General features: G+C 43.6%; 1 long non-coding RNA gene across 1 annotated transcript; it reads right to left on the bottom strand.

Moving 5' to 3' along the window:
• Window positions 1-6,767: 6,767 nt before the first annotated feature.
• Window positions 6,768-8,441, bottom strand: LOC144771597 (uncharacterized). Its single transcript, XR_013599380.1, has 6 exons — window positions 8,373-8,441; window positions 7,759-7,837; window positions 7,557-7,642; window positions 7,365-7,434; window positions 7,187-7,284; window positions 6,768-6,869 (listed from the first exon to the last, which is right to left on the bottom strand). It is a non-coding gene; the product is annotated as an uncharacterized LOC144771597 (long non-coding RNA).
• Between the last annotated feature and the right edge of the window lie 10,226 nt (window positions 8,442-18,667).

Genomic DNA, 18,667 nt, shown 5'->3' on the forward strand with positions numbered 1-18,667 from the left:
TAAGTGGCTCAAGTATTCTGTAGCTCCAGGAATTAACAGAGCCACTTGAAGTGGAAATGGAAACATTCCATGCAGTAGAATGGAAAAATCTTAGGAGCTCTGTCAGCAGTGTTATTAAACAAAAACCCTGTTGTTGGAAGATAAGAAAACCAATGTGTCTATAGTATTACACTAACATCACAAATAGTGTTACAGACTTTGATTAGTTCACTCTGTCTGCTTATTGGATTGAAGTTGATAACTGTAAGATAGAGTTTGTTCAATTCTCAAAGCCTTGTACATTGTATTTCAGAAACAGGACAGACACAGAGTACCTCCATCGGAAATTATTGAATTAAATATATATGCCAAACAGACCTGGATCAATTCTTGAGCTAAGGGTGTTTTTGCAAGAAGGAAAATTGGCCATCTTTCAAAAAGTGTCTACTCTTTTTATATTACTTCGGATAATGGAAGATCATATGCCATGGTTCAGGGGCCAATTATAAAGGCTACAGATAACCAAAATGCTACAGTCTGAGTATTTATGTTGAGCATAACTGGGGTTTCCAAGAAATTGTTCTGGGACTTCAGAATCAACAGTATGCTACCAAGGAATCACAAAACCAAATCTAATGTAGCCTTACTTACCTATGTCCTTGAATATGTGGTCAGGAAACGTCTTCATTACTTCAACCTGAAAATTGCAGAGCTGGAAGTAAAATAGCTCGTTTACTGGAACAACATTCAGTTCACCGATCTAAAAGAGTTTAAGTAGAAATCGGTCAATTCTTCTGTATTCTACTTGTTTTAGATGCACTCTACCCACCAAGGAATGAGGCAGGTTAATCTGACAATCTCCTTCCATGGACGTTCCCAGAGTTCAAAATAAAATGCACAGCTCTAAGTGAGAGTAGTAAAAGGGAAAAAGGGGCAGAGGATATAAGACAGTATAGGAGACACAACACATCTGAAGACTTCAGCCATTTGTATAAGGAATGGATGTGGATCTGGTTAAAGTCTGACCTTATGTGTTTTTTTTTAACTAACAAGCTGCATGCCCTTTTACACCAAAGGAATCAGTACTGTAGACACCATCAGACTGTAGACCAAACATTCAGAATATCTGCAATTTAGGAAACAGGTGCAATGTCTTAGGTGCCTCTGTAGCAGGTAAAAGGAACAGGACTAAGTGAGCCAATGAAGAAAAACCAAAGCAAAAAATTTGAAGTAAGGCAAATATGAGCTCAGCAAGAGCAGAACTCCTACAACACATACGAGCCACCAGGTTCAAGTTTACTACTTCTGATTCAATTATTGGGGACTTAGAAGAATGTGAGTGCTTACCTGCTTTTGCTGGCCTTGACGTAGAAGAGTATTTCTCAGTTTACCTTTGTACATACCCCAGCCACTAAATGCCAGGCTACCATATTTTCCAACCGCTCTTGAGTTTTTCACAATACTTGTATCTCTGTTATAGATTGCTGAATCTATTTCTCTTTTTGTGCATTTCCCTGATTTATAACCCAATGAATCTATTCTTATGCAATCTTTTTTTTCCAAAAAGTCTAAACTTTCCCAATAACTTGCCAAAGAATTACAGACTATTCATATGTGAGGAGGGGACGTCCACCTCAACATCTTTTGAGTCTGGAATATGGATTAAAACAAAATCACATAATGTGCAAAGGAGAATGCTCATCAGCTTGACAACTGTTTGTGTATTCTGAGGGTCAGTATAAATCTCAAAATGCTCTTTAGACCAGATGAATACATGTCTCCACTCAATATGAACCATCTTCAAAGCCAGGAGCTCTCTCTCAAGTACTGAATTATTTCATTCAGTTTCTGAGACATGAGATAGGAAGAATACTTGATGTTATCTTCCATCATGTTTCTGTTTCCCAGACACACTGCTTCCACACCTCTGTGTGAATTAATTGTCTTAAACATGAACGTTTTGATTTGATCTGAACAACACAGGATCGGAGCCTGCACATCTGTTTTAATTCTTAGAAGTCTCTTTCAACAATATCTTCTCAGGAAAACACTTTATGCAGATTCTCCCTTTTAAGGCTACAAGTTACTTACATGACTAGCAGTCTCTGAAAAGTATTTAGCAAACAGTAAAACGAAATTTGTGAATAAGAGGAACCTATGAGTGACTTTAAATCGAGTAAAGAATGGCCAATGTAAAATAGCAGATTCTTTCTTAGGAGTCATACACAAGACTGAAGCACTTGATCCATATCTAAGATTCAACGTTTTCCTTTTCAATTTTTTTCTAATGATTTACAGTATAAATGCTGAAATAGTATAATAGCTACAAGTTATATTATGTTATTTTCTTAATATTTTGTAGACTGCACACCTCACCAGAAAGGGTAACCTGGAGTTGTGAAATAGGAAATAGGGTCTGCACTGGCAGCATGTAGGCCTTGTCTAGGTGAAAAGACAGGCCTTTATGTTCTAATGTGTAGGGATAGGTCATTCCTACCTTTGGGAGAGAGGTAGGCGATGGCAAGCACCTGCTGCCGCTGGTACTTGCAGGAGTCCATCTGAGTGGAGGTGTGTGGTCCGGCTGATGAGGTAGGCGGGCCCAAGGTTGTGCAAACCTTTGCAAGTGTGTGTGACGAGTTTGAAGCTATGCTTTTGCGGATGGGAGCCAATGGATATTTTTGAGGAGAAACATGATATTTGTGTGGGAAGGAAGCTTTACTCTGAGTCTGGCTGATGCGTTTTGTATGGTCTGGAGTCTTCTGATCAGGTGGGTGTTGATTCCTACATAGAGTGCATTACCATATTCAAGCTTTCTGAGAATGAGTGTGTGGGTGTAGGTTGTGCTTGAGTTGAGTGGTCCTTTTTGAAGTTTTTCTTGAGCTTTTTGAGGCTGTAAAATCACGAAACTGTGACTGTGTTCACTTGACTGGCAATATTAACTGGGTATATGCTCTGTATGTTCATTGAGTCAACAACAGAAACATGTGTATCAGGACATATTTATAAACCATATCAGAATAATATAGAGCCAATAAAGAACTGGAAGATAGGAAGAGCATTGCATGATCCCAACAACATCACACAATGTTCATAATGTCGAAAGGGGTGTGGAAAGCCATGTTCCACTCATCACCTCTCTTAATGGACAACATGATGCACGCCTCGCTAATTCAGTTTAGTAAAGACTCAAACTTCATACATATTCCAAAATGGTTTTCACAAGGGATAAAGTATTTCTGTCCTTGACTGTGAACTTATTGTGTCCTCTGTAGTCATTACAAGATCTTGATCTTTGTTTGGTACAAAAATAAATGCCCCGGCAGGTGATAGAGATAAAAATAAAATCAAACCATTTGGCTGATTCTCCTGAAGACTTCCTCCTCCATCTCTGTTAGAGAAAGAGAAAATGCAGTGAAAATGGAAAAACTATGGAGACAAGATGGCGCCTGTTGCAATGGCCGCGCTGGTCACTCCTCGCCACCCGGATTAGTAAACAGCAATGTGGGATATGCTGGACTGAGGCATCAAAGCTAATTAAATGAGGACCTACTGGCTTCTGGCTATTGTTGCAGACACATTGCAGGCAGTCGAGGTGGCTGTGACAGTCGTGGTGTTTGTTGGCCTTTGGGGATCTTTAAGAGTGCTGCGCCTCGCTTCGGCTGCAGCTCCGGTTTGGTGGAGAGGAGGGGGGCTGTGGGGGCTTGCAGGACTGGGTGGCTTATGGTGTGCAGCCGCACAAAAAGAAGGATGCCTCCCAAACCAGGTTGCACTGCTCGGGCTAAGATCTCTGAGGCAAACACGAGTGCTGAGGCAGTTGCTACCCCTAATGAAAACAGTAATGTGCCCTTGCAGCGCTCTAAGGCAGGGAAGCCAGGAGTCAGTGCTAACCCTAATGCCAAAATACCTCTGAAAGGAAAACAGAGCCTGAACATCTTAAAAAGGGAGAAATAAAGGGGGAAGGAAGGCAAGAGAAAAGGCTGGGGAAAAACAAGAAAGTCTCAGACAGAACCCCCTCTCCAGCTGCAGACACAACCTCAGATTCAACTTCAACACCAGCAAAAGAGTATTGCTGAGTTTTTACCCACTAATGTAATCCCCGTAGGTGACATGAATGAAGCAATGGGAGCCCATTAGGACCAAAAGGACCAATGAGGGGGTATTGATGGTGCGGAGTAGAATGAGCAGGGAGCTGTCGACCTCACAAGCAAGGCAGATGCGGTAGGTGAAGTATTAGCCAAGTCTACTAGCTCCTGGGGAGGCCCTGGCCCTGACCCTGACCCTGAGGGAGTGCCAGGTGGGGGGGCGGTACCCTATGATAACCAAAGGCTATGGGCGCTACCTTTACCTGTCCAAATGGCCTCAACTGAGGCGTGTCAGCATCAATATCCCACTGGTCCCTTACACAGATGCAGGCTTAGGTCGACACGGACATGGAAACCTGTGTGCTAATAGAAAAGGGAATAGGGCAGAAGGGGTTGGAAGACACTCAGGAGCTAGGGGACACATTTTTCTCATTAACCAGTGGCTCCAATATTAGCTCCTGAAGCAGGCGATAATGCTCAGCTCTCCAGCTCCAGTCTGAGCAGCCAGCAGATGGGACCCGGACAGTGGTCAGAAGGAAGAGGCTCTTCAAGTAGAATAGAGACCCTCAATAGTCTGAGCACATTGCCGATGAGCCTGTCAGGTCTAATTCAAAATCTACCCTGCAATGGGACTATTCTGCTACCCAGAAAGTCTACCCCAATCCTCCAGGGCAGGAGGTATTCACCAGCCATGTAAGGACACCACTAATGAAGAACCCTCTCTGAAATTAATTTATGAGTCCGTCAAACAGCTCCAAGAAGAGACTCAACTGGATGGGAAGAAGAACCAGCTGGCAGCTAAAAAGCTGGAGGGCACTGTGAGAAAAATGGCTAAAGCCTGTGTAGATTGTCTCAACTGTAGAAGAGCGCAGAGCAATGCTAGAAGATGACGTGACCAGAGCCAAGTCCGGACGGAGTCCCAAACGGCACATCTATCTGATCTGATCTTCAATGGAAGCTGAAAAATTTGGAAACCGACAAAGGAGGAACAACTTGCTGGTTCTTGGCATTAAAGAAGGGTCAGATGGCAATATATTCACGCATACATGTTGAAAAATAATGATGGGAGCCTTTCCTGAACTCCTGCACTGGAACTTAGAGATACAGCGGCTGCACCGATTCCCACTGACACTAAAAAAGCAGGGGCAACTTCGTGATGGAGAAAACCCAAAGCCAAGGGCAATCTTAATTTACTTTGGAAAAAATCTGCTCTGGGAATAAGTGTTCTCAAAAGCGTGACCTGATGCCAAATGGGCACATGAAGATCCGTCCTTCTTTGTAAGACCAGATTTTTGCCACGTCACAGTCGAGAGACGGTGGAGATTAAGGCAGCTGACCCAACCTTGCCAAGCTTTGGGGGCTGAAGCCTAATTGATGAATCTTGTTCGCCTGAAAATCATATATAAAAACACCATGAGAGCTTTTACTTCAGAAATCCAAACCAAAGAGTATATTGATAAATTGAAAATGAAGTAGGGTGATTAGTCCTGCTCTCTAGCTACCTTTGAGCTGATATACTTGTCTCCCCTTGGTGGATGAAGAAGGGTACTGATGGGATATCTCCCAAAAGTTAGAACTAGATTGTGACGGGGTGGCATTGCACAGGCTCTATCACTCAAACCTTTGGTCTGATTGTCCCACAAGGCAGGTGGGGGAGGTGGATGGGGGCACAAGGGCAAGAGGGTGTGGGAGCAGGGTTGAGAGGGTCACTTTGACGGGTGGACGGAGGGTTATATAGCCAAAATCACCACTGCATGAGGAAACTAAGGAGGATGGGGGAGAACAGGAAAAAGGGTTGGAACAGGTTGGAAAAGTGTAGAACCACACACGGTAGTGGTGGATATAAGGTCGCACTTCAAGAAAAGGTGTTATCAGATATGGGTACAATTTAAATAACACTTATACACAATTCACCAATTCTAGTAGGTGCCACTCAGGGTAAGATACCCCACTACCCAGAATAATTATTAGAACAAGACACAAAATGACTTATTCAAAAATACACAAAAGACATGACCCCGGCACTCTAAATGTATCACATACACATTTTAGATTAATTTCTATAACACAAAAAGCACCCTAGGATCATGAGACAGACGTTGTGTCACAAGGATTCAGTATACAGAACAGATTTGCATGATTCAACAGTGATTTATTGCCTCACAAATACATGGGATAGATTTCAAACAATTTGAACAATAACGCAAAAACATCTCCTAATTATAGTTCCAGTTCCTTGTCTGTGTAGCACGAAAACAGCCAACGTGCGTTTCGTCACCACCGTGACTTCCTCAAGGCTGTGGGAAGTAAAAGATAAATACAATAGTTGGCACATGTATCCAAGAAGGAAACTGTAAGCTTAATAATTATGTCTCCAATTGGAGAGAGATTGTGTCATACCAAAAAAGAAAAAAAGAAAAAAGAAAAGAAAACCTAAAGCATAGAGAGTTAAGAAATGTGAAAATGTCAGAAATAAGTGTAAATAAATAATCACATAGCTCCAAAAATATGAGGCTATGCCAAAGTTGTTTAAAAACTAATTGATAGAAGACCCACATGTGAAAGATATAAAAGATCTGTAGAAAAAACATGATTGAAAGAGGTGGGTAAAAAGAAACCAAGTGTGTGTCGAGACACCAAATATAATTCTAAAAAATGACTCATTTATTGGCGAAGATTCTCAAAAAGGAAGTAAAATTAAATACCCTTGTGGTATAGTAACTGAATGAGCCTGGGACAGTATTCCAGTTTGTAGCTCTAGATTATCAAGATACCGAAGATCCCTTGTCAAAACTAGTAGCAGAGCGACTGAAATTATAAACACACGTTTGATTAGACCCTACAAAAGTGTGCATACACAAATAACTCTTAAATTAATAATCCAAAGTACAGACTGTACCAAAAAGCAAGTATGCACAAAGTGAAATATAATAAGCGTATACTGTGGTAGCAGATGAGCATAGTAAAGGGTCCAAACGGAGCTCTAGAGTCTCAAAATACTTAAAATACTTTGTCGAAAATGGTAGCAGAGAGGCTAAAAAATACAGAAATGGCTAAATTAGTGCCAAAAACAATGTAGATGCAGAGGTGGGCCTTTAATTCTATTTAAAAGAACTAGTATGTACCTATAAAGATCAGTTCAATAAGTGGTAAGGTCTCTCTTGTCTCGTGCTAGTAAACACAACGTGAATCCTGAGCAGATGTACACTAGGCAGCAGTTTATCTGTTGGGTAAAACAGATATTCGGTCAAAAAGTGTCACATAGTTTATAAGGAGCTAAATCCCCGTTAGCAGCTTACTCACAATTTGGCTGCTCGTGATTCTCCCAGTTCGGGCCTTTCTTTTAATAGAAACTCAGGATATGGATCAAATCCTAAGTAACAGGGAATAGGAGGAAGAAACTACATTATAATTACCTTACTCTAAGCCTAAAAACAACAATATAACGTTGTTACTACATTTACATTTAAAATTTCGGTGTCTCAAGAAACTTACATTAAAAATAGAATGATTTCTCTAGTATAGCTGCTGTTTCAGTATTAGAAGTCCAATAATATAGTGCTCCAAAATCAAGCGCTATTCTGAAAAATACATAAATATGAAATGTTGAGCTTTCAAGAGAGAATGAAAATAAGTTGAATTGGAAACGAACGTGGAACGTTAATCCATCTCGCAACGTATGTTAGCATAAACTTACAAGCAAATGATAAAGTTCACTGAATTAATCAGTTCATGGTGCAAGTTGGGTCACGTGTTGCGGGTACTGTGATAAGACCCTAAATATAAAACAATACGAAACGGCAAGTTAGTCTACGGAAAATGTCAAATCCTGCTATAATAATAAAGTTATGCCTGAGGCTAGGCTGAATCAGAGAAATGGTGTACTATTCACGGCTAATTCAAAAACTACCCGAGTAAACAATTCGAGCCTCGTAAACAGCACGCATGTCAACGTGTGCATGATAACAGTTCGCACCAATTTCCCCCGGATAACAGTCAAACAGCATTTGGGCATAGATAATGGAGCACAATGTGCACAATAATGCAGTTGCCCTCAAAGTAACGACCGCCGATACCCACCAAAAGTTAGTTCCAGCCACCATAATACATGTGGAGCCTATAAAGGAGGTCCAACAATGTAAGATCCCCTCCCAGCAATAATGCCGCATCCTGAGAGGTACATGTTAATATTATCAGTAAACGTCCCCGTAGATCCTATCTATAAATAAGGGACTGGTGGACTTGGCCCATAAGTATATACTCGGTAATTCGGTAGAATGAGATACAAAAGGGGCGGATGAGCACACTCACCTTTCCCGATATTATCGGCGACCCCAGCAGCCCACGTCCGTACGTTTTCCGTATCCAGTCGAACTGAGGGCATGCTCAAATTTAACTAAAAAGGTTACCCGGAAGTGAAAGAGGTACCGCATTGTGAGCGACGACGGACTTGCTAGTACCAGTAAGACTAGGCGCGGCTATTTTTAAACGGTAAGAATCTTATCTTCGTACATATTATAGTAAACTTTTGCTAACGCGGGATTACTGGTATACTCTCTAATGCTTTCAGACTCTTGTATTGAGTCTCCTGCATCGCTGTCAACTCTTCCTCCTGTTTCCTCATAGTTCTCTGCAACCTATTTGCTCTATAACATTGATACAAACGCACCAATCCCCACAAAGTGATTACGCAAATCACAATTATGATGATGGGTTTCAGTATGTACCAAACGATACCCTTTCCTAAGTTGGCAAACCAACCTCCAACTTTACCCATTCCATGACCTACTTTTTCCCACACATTTACTTTTGCCAGATCCTCAATTTCGTAGTGTATGGCAGTGATGTTTCGTATATACTTCTCTAGAGGTTTTGAATTGTCTGGAATGTAAGTGCAGCATTCCTGGACCTTCAAAGCCTTACAGACTCCTCCCTCTTTAGCTAACAGAACGTCTAAAGCAAGTCGGTTCTGAAGAACCATTGCCCTAATCGATTGCATCTCCCCTTCTATCAGCATCAATGATCTTGCAGTACTGGCAGATAGCCTATCTATGACTGTAGCTAACCTCCTGATCTTAATGTCATTCAATATCAGTCCTAAGATAGGGAATGCAGCACCGAGTACATCTCCAACTACTTCTGCTGCACCCAGCCCTCTCTTCCATCTAGTTGGTATTTCTTTCTTTGGCGTGTCTAAATTCTCAACATGATATATTTTAGGGAAGACAACAGCCAGATAGCATGATCCGTACCAATTATCTGGTAGCTTCACATAGGCATTTCTTCCACATACAAAATATACATTTGGAATTGCTTGCATCCCCTTCAAAAAATCCTTAGAGTAATACTCCAGTTGAAAGGCATGTTCACAATTGACTTGACCTACATAAAAATTCTCATAATAGGAGTAACTCCTGTGTATGCACAGTTTCCCCCGTTTCTCCTTATCCAAAGCAATTGGACCAATACTACCTTTTCTTTGATGTGCCCTTTCCTCCTTGGTCCAATCTGTTTCCCATTGTCCTGATGCCTTCAAAATCTTCTGCCTCCTGTTTCTAGTATCTACCTGTCCTATAAACTTTTTCTCAATTTCTGACACTTGACAAGTCAGATTGTTCCTTCGAGCATGTGAAGTATCTAACGTTTTCCATGGAATAAACCATTTGTGTAATCTGTCTTCGCTTTTGTAATAGTCCCATTTGTTCAAATGCTTGAAATTCGGGACCTCTGGCAATGTCGAGTCGAAATTCGAGAAATAATACTCAAATCCATCTCGTCCATAAAATATGCTCAACAACAAACTGCATGTGATTCCATATGTCAATGGAAGATGATGGTACCTGATACCCTCCTCCACAGAAGCTGGTAATTGCATACAAACGTAGCAATTCTTCACCTCCATGGTGTCAACGTATTCATAAAGCAATTTAGCATAAGCATTTGACCTGTAATTTCCCTGTGACTCATCCATGTGTAACCTTTTTACTTCTGCATCTAACAATGCTTTGTCTTTATCATTGATGTTTCCCTTATCATTAGCAATAGGAGTTCTCGGTGTTGACACTCCCTTGACCTCCTTGACTGCAGTTTCATCCCTCTCGTGTCCCACTAGGAATGAAACAGTTACCACTAAAATTATAAGAGAAACCACTACTCCTAAAAGTGTAACAACTATACATTTTGCCCTGCGGTTCGGGTTGCCAGCCTCCATGTTCTCAAACAGTGTCGCTTTGGACGTTCTTCCCGCATCAACTTCTTCCTCTTTTCAAACAAAGTCTTTCTCTCTTGCAATGTCTCTCTTTTGAACACTTGGAAGCTTGACAATTTGTTTCCGCAAAACAGTTCAAAGTCCAGTAGAAAATAGACAACCCTAGCCCTTCTCCATCCACTAAAATGAAACCCCTACCACTTTTCTTCTTCCACTCGGCGCTAGGTTATCTTGCAGCAATTTTACAATTTCTTTTCAAAAGTCTTATTTTCGTCTGAAGTTATGTATGACTCAAGGAGGGACACTACGTCTTCACAAATGTCCATCCGAAGTAACATTCCCTCAGGTTCTGGGCAGTTCGTACCACAACATGGAAAGTCAACTTTTTCTAGGATTATTCTCCTTATTTCGCTCAGGACAAGTGGACGGACGAAATTGAGAGTTAGCGTTTTTTCAATTTCTACTCCTGGTACTATCAGTTCTACATCCACAATTACAAAGGGGTCCGTTCTAATCAAGATCACTTTCTTCACCTTTCCAGTTCTGCGCCCCTTTGAAGACATTCGTAGTATGGTATTAATCCACAACAATAATCGCTCCTAGCATTTCTACTACTCGCTCAAGCATTTCCAAACGAAGAAGAGTTCCCTCCAATATTGGATATCGTGAACAGCAAACTGGAAACTCAACTGTCTCTAAAATCAATTTTCTTATTCCGCTCAGGAGAGCAGGATGAACGATGTTGAGTGTCAGCAACCTTTCGGTCTCCGCTCCTGGCAGTAGAAACCTTATTTGCACTGTGATGATCGGGTCAGTTCTGACCAGTTCCACTTCCCTGATCCTCCCTGTTCTGTGTCTCCCAGACATCTGCAACGAGGTAGGTCCAGTCGGGAGTAGAGTATCTTCTGCTAGGCACTCGCACCCTCCTTGATCTTCTAAGACCCTCCTCGGCTTGATCCTGGATATCTTCTTCTGGATCTGAGTCTTCGGATATAGGAGCAAGCGTTTCTTCTTGGGCCGACCTCAAACTTAGCCTTCTTCTCCTTGCTGGCCAAGTGGCAGCTCCAAGCCTTATTCTCCTATTCCTTGTCCTCTCACTTAGTTCTTGGTCGCTCTGATACGGATCTGAGTCTGAGTCGTATTCACTTCTGCTCTCTCCTTCAGTTGCGTCTTCCGTCTCACTGCCGTCCTGCCTTCGCTCTTCTTCTGAATCCGTTGCGTTCCCAACTTCTTCCGACACCCCCTCAGCTGCCTCAATCCCTTCTTGCGACTCTTCTTCCACTTCCGGGCTTTCGTCTGGGATAGGAGCTGTTCCTTCTAGAGGTGCTGGAACTCTTCGAGTATGGGATGCATGGATCCAATTTGGCAGCCCCCTGCACTTCACCGCGGTGTTCGTTATCAGGATTACCTGAAAGGGCCCACGCCAGCGAACATCTAGGCAGTTCTTCCGGACGTGTTTTTTAACCAAGACCCAGTCCCCTGGGTTCAGGTCATGACACAGGTTCCTCGATGCTGGAACTTCAACCGCATGCACCTGAAGGGACACAGAATGGATGGCGTCAGACAGTCCTTTACAATAATCTAAGATCAGATCATCTGTAATATTCAGTAGGGCAGTAGTTGGAACTGTAGGAAGTCTCATGGCCCTCCCCATCAGGATCTCGTGGGGAGAAAGACCTGTCCTCCGGTCAGGGGTGCTGCGCATGCTCATGAGCACTAGAGGAAGAGCATCTGGCCAACTCAAAGATGTGGATGCCACTACATTAGCCAATCTATTCTTCAAAGTGCCATTCACTTGTTCCACAATTCCTGAAGCTTCTGGTCGATAACTACAATGCAGCTTTTGATCGATATTCAGTGTGGAGCACAACATCTTCACTATTTCGCTGTTAAAATGTTTTCCTCTGTCAGATTCCAAAGAGGCAGGCACCCCGAAGCGCGGTATCAACTCCCTGAGCAACAATTTAGCCACTGTGAGTGTATCGCACCTACGTGTAGGGTACGCTTCAACCCATCTGGAAAATACGCATACAATCACCAACACATACCTAAGGCGATTGACCCTTGGCATTTCGATGAAATCTAATTGCATTCTATTGAAAGGCCCCCCCGACCTCCCAATGTGACTCAGTGTGACTGGTGTTCGTTTGCCCACATTCAGTTGTTGGCAGGTAACACATCGCTTACATACTGATTCGGCTGCTATTCTAAATTTAGGGCAATACCAAGTTTGCCTAAACACTCTCATCATAGCATCCCTTCCTAGATGTACTGGACCATGTATTTCTCTTGCCATGGGATTAGCTAATTCTTCAGGTAACACAGCTCTCCCATCTGCTGAAACCCAAAATACCATTTCACTTCGCACACAACCTGCGGTTTCCCATGCCCTTTTCTCAGTTTCTGGTGCATTCTCCTGCATTACCCTCAAATCTTCCCAGGAATCCACGGTCTCTAACATCATGCTTAATTCTGTCCTTTCTTCTGCACCTTCTATTTCCACCTTTGAGAAAGAATAATTTTGTTCCGCACAGTAACGTGCGACTTCATCAGCGTATCTATTGCCTTGTGACACAAAATCTGTATTCTTAGTGTGAGCCACACACTTTACTATTGCGATGTCAACTGGACCTTGCAATGCTTCTAACAACAGCCGCACAAATTCTCCATTTCGAATGGGCGAACCAGAGGAGGTCATGTAACCCCTCTGAGACCACAACTGCCCGAAATCATGAACCACACCGAAACCATATTGGCTGTCCGTGTAGATGGTGACTCTCTTTCCGTTTCCTGCTATGCAGGCACGAGTTAAGGCAATAATTTCTGCTACCTGTGCGGAATGTACTCCTTCCAGGCAAGCGGCTTCCACAACTCCAGTAATAGTACAAACAGCATAAGCTGCTCTCAACCGACCAGTATCGTCTCTTAAACATGAGCCATCAACAAAATAAATTTCATCGGGGTCAGACAATGGCTCATCCACAATATCTGGTCTGGGTTTCGTGCATAGTTCAGTCACATCAAGGCAATCGTGGTCTTCACATCCTTCGCCTTCTATCACAGTGGGTAATGGCATCAAAGTAGCAGGATTCAAGACAGAGCATCTCCTGAGAGTCACGTTCTCTGCGGCAAGAATAACTTGCTCGTAGCGCGTGAGCCTACTATTGGTCAGATGCTGCGTCTTCGTCCTGGTCATTAACAATTCAACTGAATGTGGTACATACACCACCACTGGATGTCCCATCACAATACTCTCGCTCCTTTCAATGCTGACACCCGTTGCAGCAATGGATTTGAGACATCCGGGCAACGCTGCGGCTACTGGATCTAATGTAGCCGAAAAATATGCAACTGGTCTACGGGCGTTTCCGTGGGTCTGTGCCAAGACTGACAAAGCACATCCCTCTCTCTCACAGCAATAGAGTGAAAATGATTTATCGTAATCGGGCATTCCCAGAGCCGGAGCACGACACAAATCGTCTCTCAGCTGCAAGAACGCCACCAAGCATTCTTCGTCCCATGGTACCGGATCACTCACCTCCTTGTGCGTCAGTTTCTGTAAGGGCTTTGCTTTCAGTGAGAAGTTAACTATCCACTGTCGGCAGTAACCCACCATTCCTAGGAACATTCTAACTTCTCTCTGTGTTGTAGGCGCATTCATTTTCATTATCGCCTCAATCCTCTCTGGGGACACCTTACGTTTCCCTTTTTCTAACCTGTGCCCTAGATACTGTACTTCTGTCAGACAATACTGCAACTTGCTCGGAGATACCTTATGTCCATTTTCAGCTAAATGGTTCAGTAAGGCAATTGAGTCTGCTTTACAGGCTTCCTCTGTTTCTGACGCAACAAGTAGGTCATCTATGTACTGTACCAGAACCGAGTTCTGTGGCAGTACTAGATTCTCAAGATTCTTCTTCAACAACTGATTAAAGATGGATGGGCTGTCTGTGAATCCTTGTGGGATTCGACACCATGTTAAAACGCGATCTTCCATTTTAAAAGCGAAAAGGTACCTGCTCTCTTCATCCAATGGGATTGAAAAGAAAGCCTGACAAAGATCTATCACTGTGAACCATTCTGCTTGACATGGTATTTGAAACAGTATCACTGATGGATTCGGTACCACGGGACAACATGAAACAACTATGTTGTTAATTTTTCGTATATCCTGAACTATCCTAAACTTCTTGCTAGGTTTCTGCAAACCCATAATCGGGGAGTTACAAGGACTACCCACAATTTCGTTCAGTATTCCCTGTTGAATCATTGACTCGATCACAGGCTTTATTCCTGCAATCGTTTCCTGTGACAATTTGTATTGAGGTGTTCTTGGAAACTCAACATTTGGTTTTACCAATATTTTTACCGGCTCTACCCCCTTAATCAATCCTATTTCTTCTCCTGTGAAATCCCATACCTCTGACGCCACTGCATCTCGTAGGTCTTGGGGAAGATCTTCTATTGTCAGAGTAGGATATAGTTCTACACAAGATTTCGAATTGGCACCTTAAAAGTAGCATCTTCGTCGGTAGTCTGTACCTCCACTCCTTGCGGGGTGCAGTATATGGTGCAGTTCAATTTGCACAACAAATCCCTTCCTAACAGACATACCGGACTCGAGTCACAAACCACAAACTGATGTTCGTTCATGTGGTTTCCAATTTTCACAGACACTGGTTCCGTCAAGGGACTAGTCAGCCTTTTGTTCGCGACTCCTACCACTTGAATTGTTTCCCCTGACATCGGCAAGTCTGGAACCACCGCCGATCTCAGAGTTGATCGGGTAGCCCCAGTATCCACTAAGAACGTTGTGGGACACCCTGCCACCTCTGCCTCAACAAATGGCCCTCTCTGATCCACCTCTAGGACTGCCCCGAGGGTACAGTCCTCTTCACTGCTCACACGTTGTCCAGTCAATGGATCAATGTAATAACACTTTTCTTCCTCGATGAATAGAGGCATTTGTTTAAAGACCTTTCCCCCTGTCGCTACCTTTGGTGGCTGTGGGAACTGGGCCCGTGGAGCCGAAGTCCCCCCTTTGGCCACCTTGCTTCCTGGAACTGTCACCTTTGGAGTTGGGACTTCTTGATCCTGCTCTTCTACTTCTAGCTCTCCATTTTCAGGGTTAAAGGGACACTCGCGTCGCCAATGCCCCACCTGGTGACACTGATGGCACTTTGTCGTTTTCTTTAAAGTGGCAAAGTCTATCCTAGGTCTCTGCCCTTCCTCATTGTCCTTATTCTGACCGTTTGGCTTTCGTCCCATCCCCTGTTTCTGCTGGCCACCCTTCCCGGCGGACTGCATTTGTACCACCATCAATTTCTCCTTTAGATTCTTGGCTTTAGAGTCTATTTCATCACTACAGTATCGTGCATAACGTAGAATCTCATCTAGTGGTTTATTCTGCCAACAGATTAAATGTTGTTGAATCATCAAGCAAATGTCAGGTCTCAACCCCAAGACAAATTTTGACACAAATTGTCCTATATCTTTGGGATCCATTACATCAAGTCCACTGTATTGCTTGAATGTTTTCAACAACCTCTCATAAAACTCATGCACGGTCTCCTTCGGTTCTTGCCTTGTTCGATCTATCTTTACCCAATCTATATCCTGTGGTGGTACCTTATCTTTCAACCAAGCTATTACCCTTTCATACTTTCGCATGACAATCTCAGATGGTCCATTAGTTCGAGCATCCCTCAATGGTTCAGCATTTGGCCATTCGACACTAGTCTTACAAGGGGTCCACAGATCAGATGGGACCACGATGTCAAACAACGTGTTCAAATCAATCCACAATACCTTCGAAATTTTAACAAACCTCTCTACCTGCTTATACCACTCTACCGGATTGTCCCGCAACTTCGGAAATGAGTTGGTAAATGCAGCTAAGTCTCCTCTACTCCAGGGCACATGTACATAATTTCCATTTGATATTTCTCGCAAAGGGAATGCCTCCATATGCATTACCCTTCCCTCGGGGGTCATCAAATTTGCACTTCGTCTAACTGTGCCCTTTTTCGACCACCTTTCTTCCCATTTGTCCAATTCTCTCCACACTCTTATCCCTGATACCAGCTCTCTTATGTGTGTTTTTAATCCAGTAGTTCTCTTCTCATCTAGATCTTGGTCTGCGTACTGTAATCTGTGGTTACTCTGCAATGCCCTTGTCCTAGACAAATCCACGGCATATCTATCTGCCAAATCAGTCAGTTTCTCATGAAACGCTCTAGCTTTCCTAGTAATATCCTTTGCCATGAACAATAACTCATCCTGTTCATACAGTTCGATCCTTTCTAAAGGCAATGTTCCATCTATTATCTCATCAACATCTGATTTTAAACTAGTAACATCAAGCCTCTTTGCCTTAATTTCAGCTTTCAAGACACTCAATTTAGCTCCTCCATCCGCATCTCTCCCATCCCAGCTCCGAGATCTACGTTTAGGTATAGGTGAGTTATAGGGAGTCCTCCCCTGTTCCCATCTCTCTAGGTCCCATGCCTTTCCATCTTCTCGGGGTGGGTGGTGAAACACTCCTTCACGCCTCATAGCCCCTCTCTCCCCATCCTGGCTAGTTTCACGGGATGCAGGGTAAGATATTCCATTACTCCCTCTTTCTTCACTACTTCCCTGTGATTCCTGATTATTCGAGGCGTGGCGGGACCTATCACTGTTCTCCTTTCTCCAATGTTGAACGTCTTCTCCGAGTACATGATGAAGGCACCTAAACCTATTCTGAAAAGCTCGTACCATCTCATCTCCTCCTTTCTCCCAGAGACGGGACATCTCTTCACACTCTACACTCCTACTATTTTGTTCCTGCTGCTCCCTCTCATCCGTAGGACGTGTAACTCCTCTATTCTCTTGACTTTGGCCTTCCCGCCCCTGACTGCTTTCGCTGGCCCCACAATGAGATACAGTCCCGTTACCTCTGGTTTCCCACTCTGGTTCTGTTCTTGTCCTGTTGCTCGGGGATATTGCGGACCCGTCCCACTCCCTCAAATCAGCTCTTAATTCTGAATAGGATCTTCGCCGCGGTCCCCTTAGATCCATTGGTCCTCTCGGACCTCCCTGTTCTGCATTGGGACCGACAGTCGTGTCTAATGGGGTATTCCATGTTACCGATCCTGGCAATTGTTTCCATGCATTTGTCACATTATTCCTCCTTTCCATCTCAATCCTTTCCCTATCCAATTGCCTTTGTTGTTCCTCTCTATCTCTCTCAGGGTTATAGATCGAAACTATGGGTCCTATGGTAACAGGCACCTGAAGAGCATCTGGCAATCCCACAGACTCAGCTCTTTCGGTGGTTGGCGTTTTCTGCACCACAAACCTTCCCACTACACTCTGTACAGTGTTGTTTTGAGGTATTTCTCCGCCTTTGATAGGTGTCCATTCCGATATAGGGAGTGGTGTATATCCCTCTATGTCATTCCCATCTTCTCTTGCGAGCCCTCTATCTTCTATCACCCCCACCCTTGGAGGTGGTCTATCCATCAACAACCTGTTTATCAGATTGTCCTCCGACTCGCTTTCCTCGTCTTCTTCCATGAGGTTTCCTCCTCCTCCTGCCACCTCCCTCATCGGATACATTTTTTCCACCTCAATTGCCTGTACCCTCCACCGCTTTGCTTCCTCATCCCATTTAGAATCCCGCACTGCTCTTACCGATCGCGTCAGCCTTTGTTGACGCCTGTTCAAATTTCTATCGTGTGCAGCCTTAATCCATGCATTAAGGGCCTCAAACTGTGTTGGTCTGGGCGAGGGTTTCAATGAGGACATGGTTGCTTTTAGCCGATGTAACACCTCTAACTTAAACGTCCCGTACCTCGGGAACTGCATTTCCTCATTCCCTTCCGTAAGCTTATTCCAAGCCCCAATCCATAATATGGTATGCAGCCCCACATTCGTTGCCATATAATGAGCTGGTGTACCCTCTGGCGGAGCCTCTTCCCCGTAATAATGTTCACTTCGTTTACGTTTAAAAATCCCTTTCAAACACTTAAAACACTTCATGATTTCGCTCTTTCTCTGCGTTTGTTTACTTCCTGATGTTATTCCACCAATCTCAGCCCCGTTCACACTAACTGGCCTATCCGTACGCGACTTTCCTCCGACGTCACTCTAGCCGCCCACCCAGAGCGCGGCTCTAGCTAACGTCACACCAACCGCTCAATCACAGCGCGGCTCTAGCCGACGTCACCCGTCCCCCTTCGCAGCAGTTCCCCTCCTTTCTCAGCTCGTCTCCTCGGTCATGCACGCATCCCATTCATACTCTGAAAAATGATTACTTCCGTCCAAGCGATCACCTTTCTTGACTGTACGCCCACAGTCTTTCTGTAGTTGTCACCTTAACTTGGCGAAATGTCTTTCCGTTTACTTCCAGACAATC

The sequence above is a fragment of the Lissotriton helveticus genome, chromosome 8 (assembly GCF_964261635.1).
Source record: "Lissotriton helveticus chromosome 8, aLisHel1.1, whole genome shotgun sequence".
Lineage (NCBI taxonomy): Eukaryota > Metazoa > Chordata > Amphibia > Caudata > Salamandridae > Lissotriton > Lissotriton helveticus.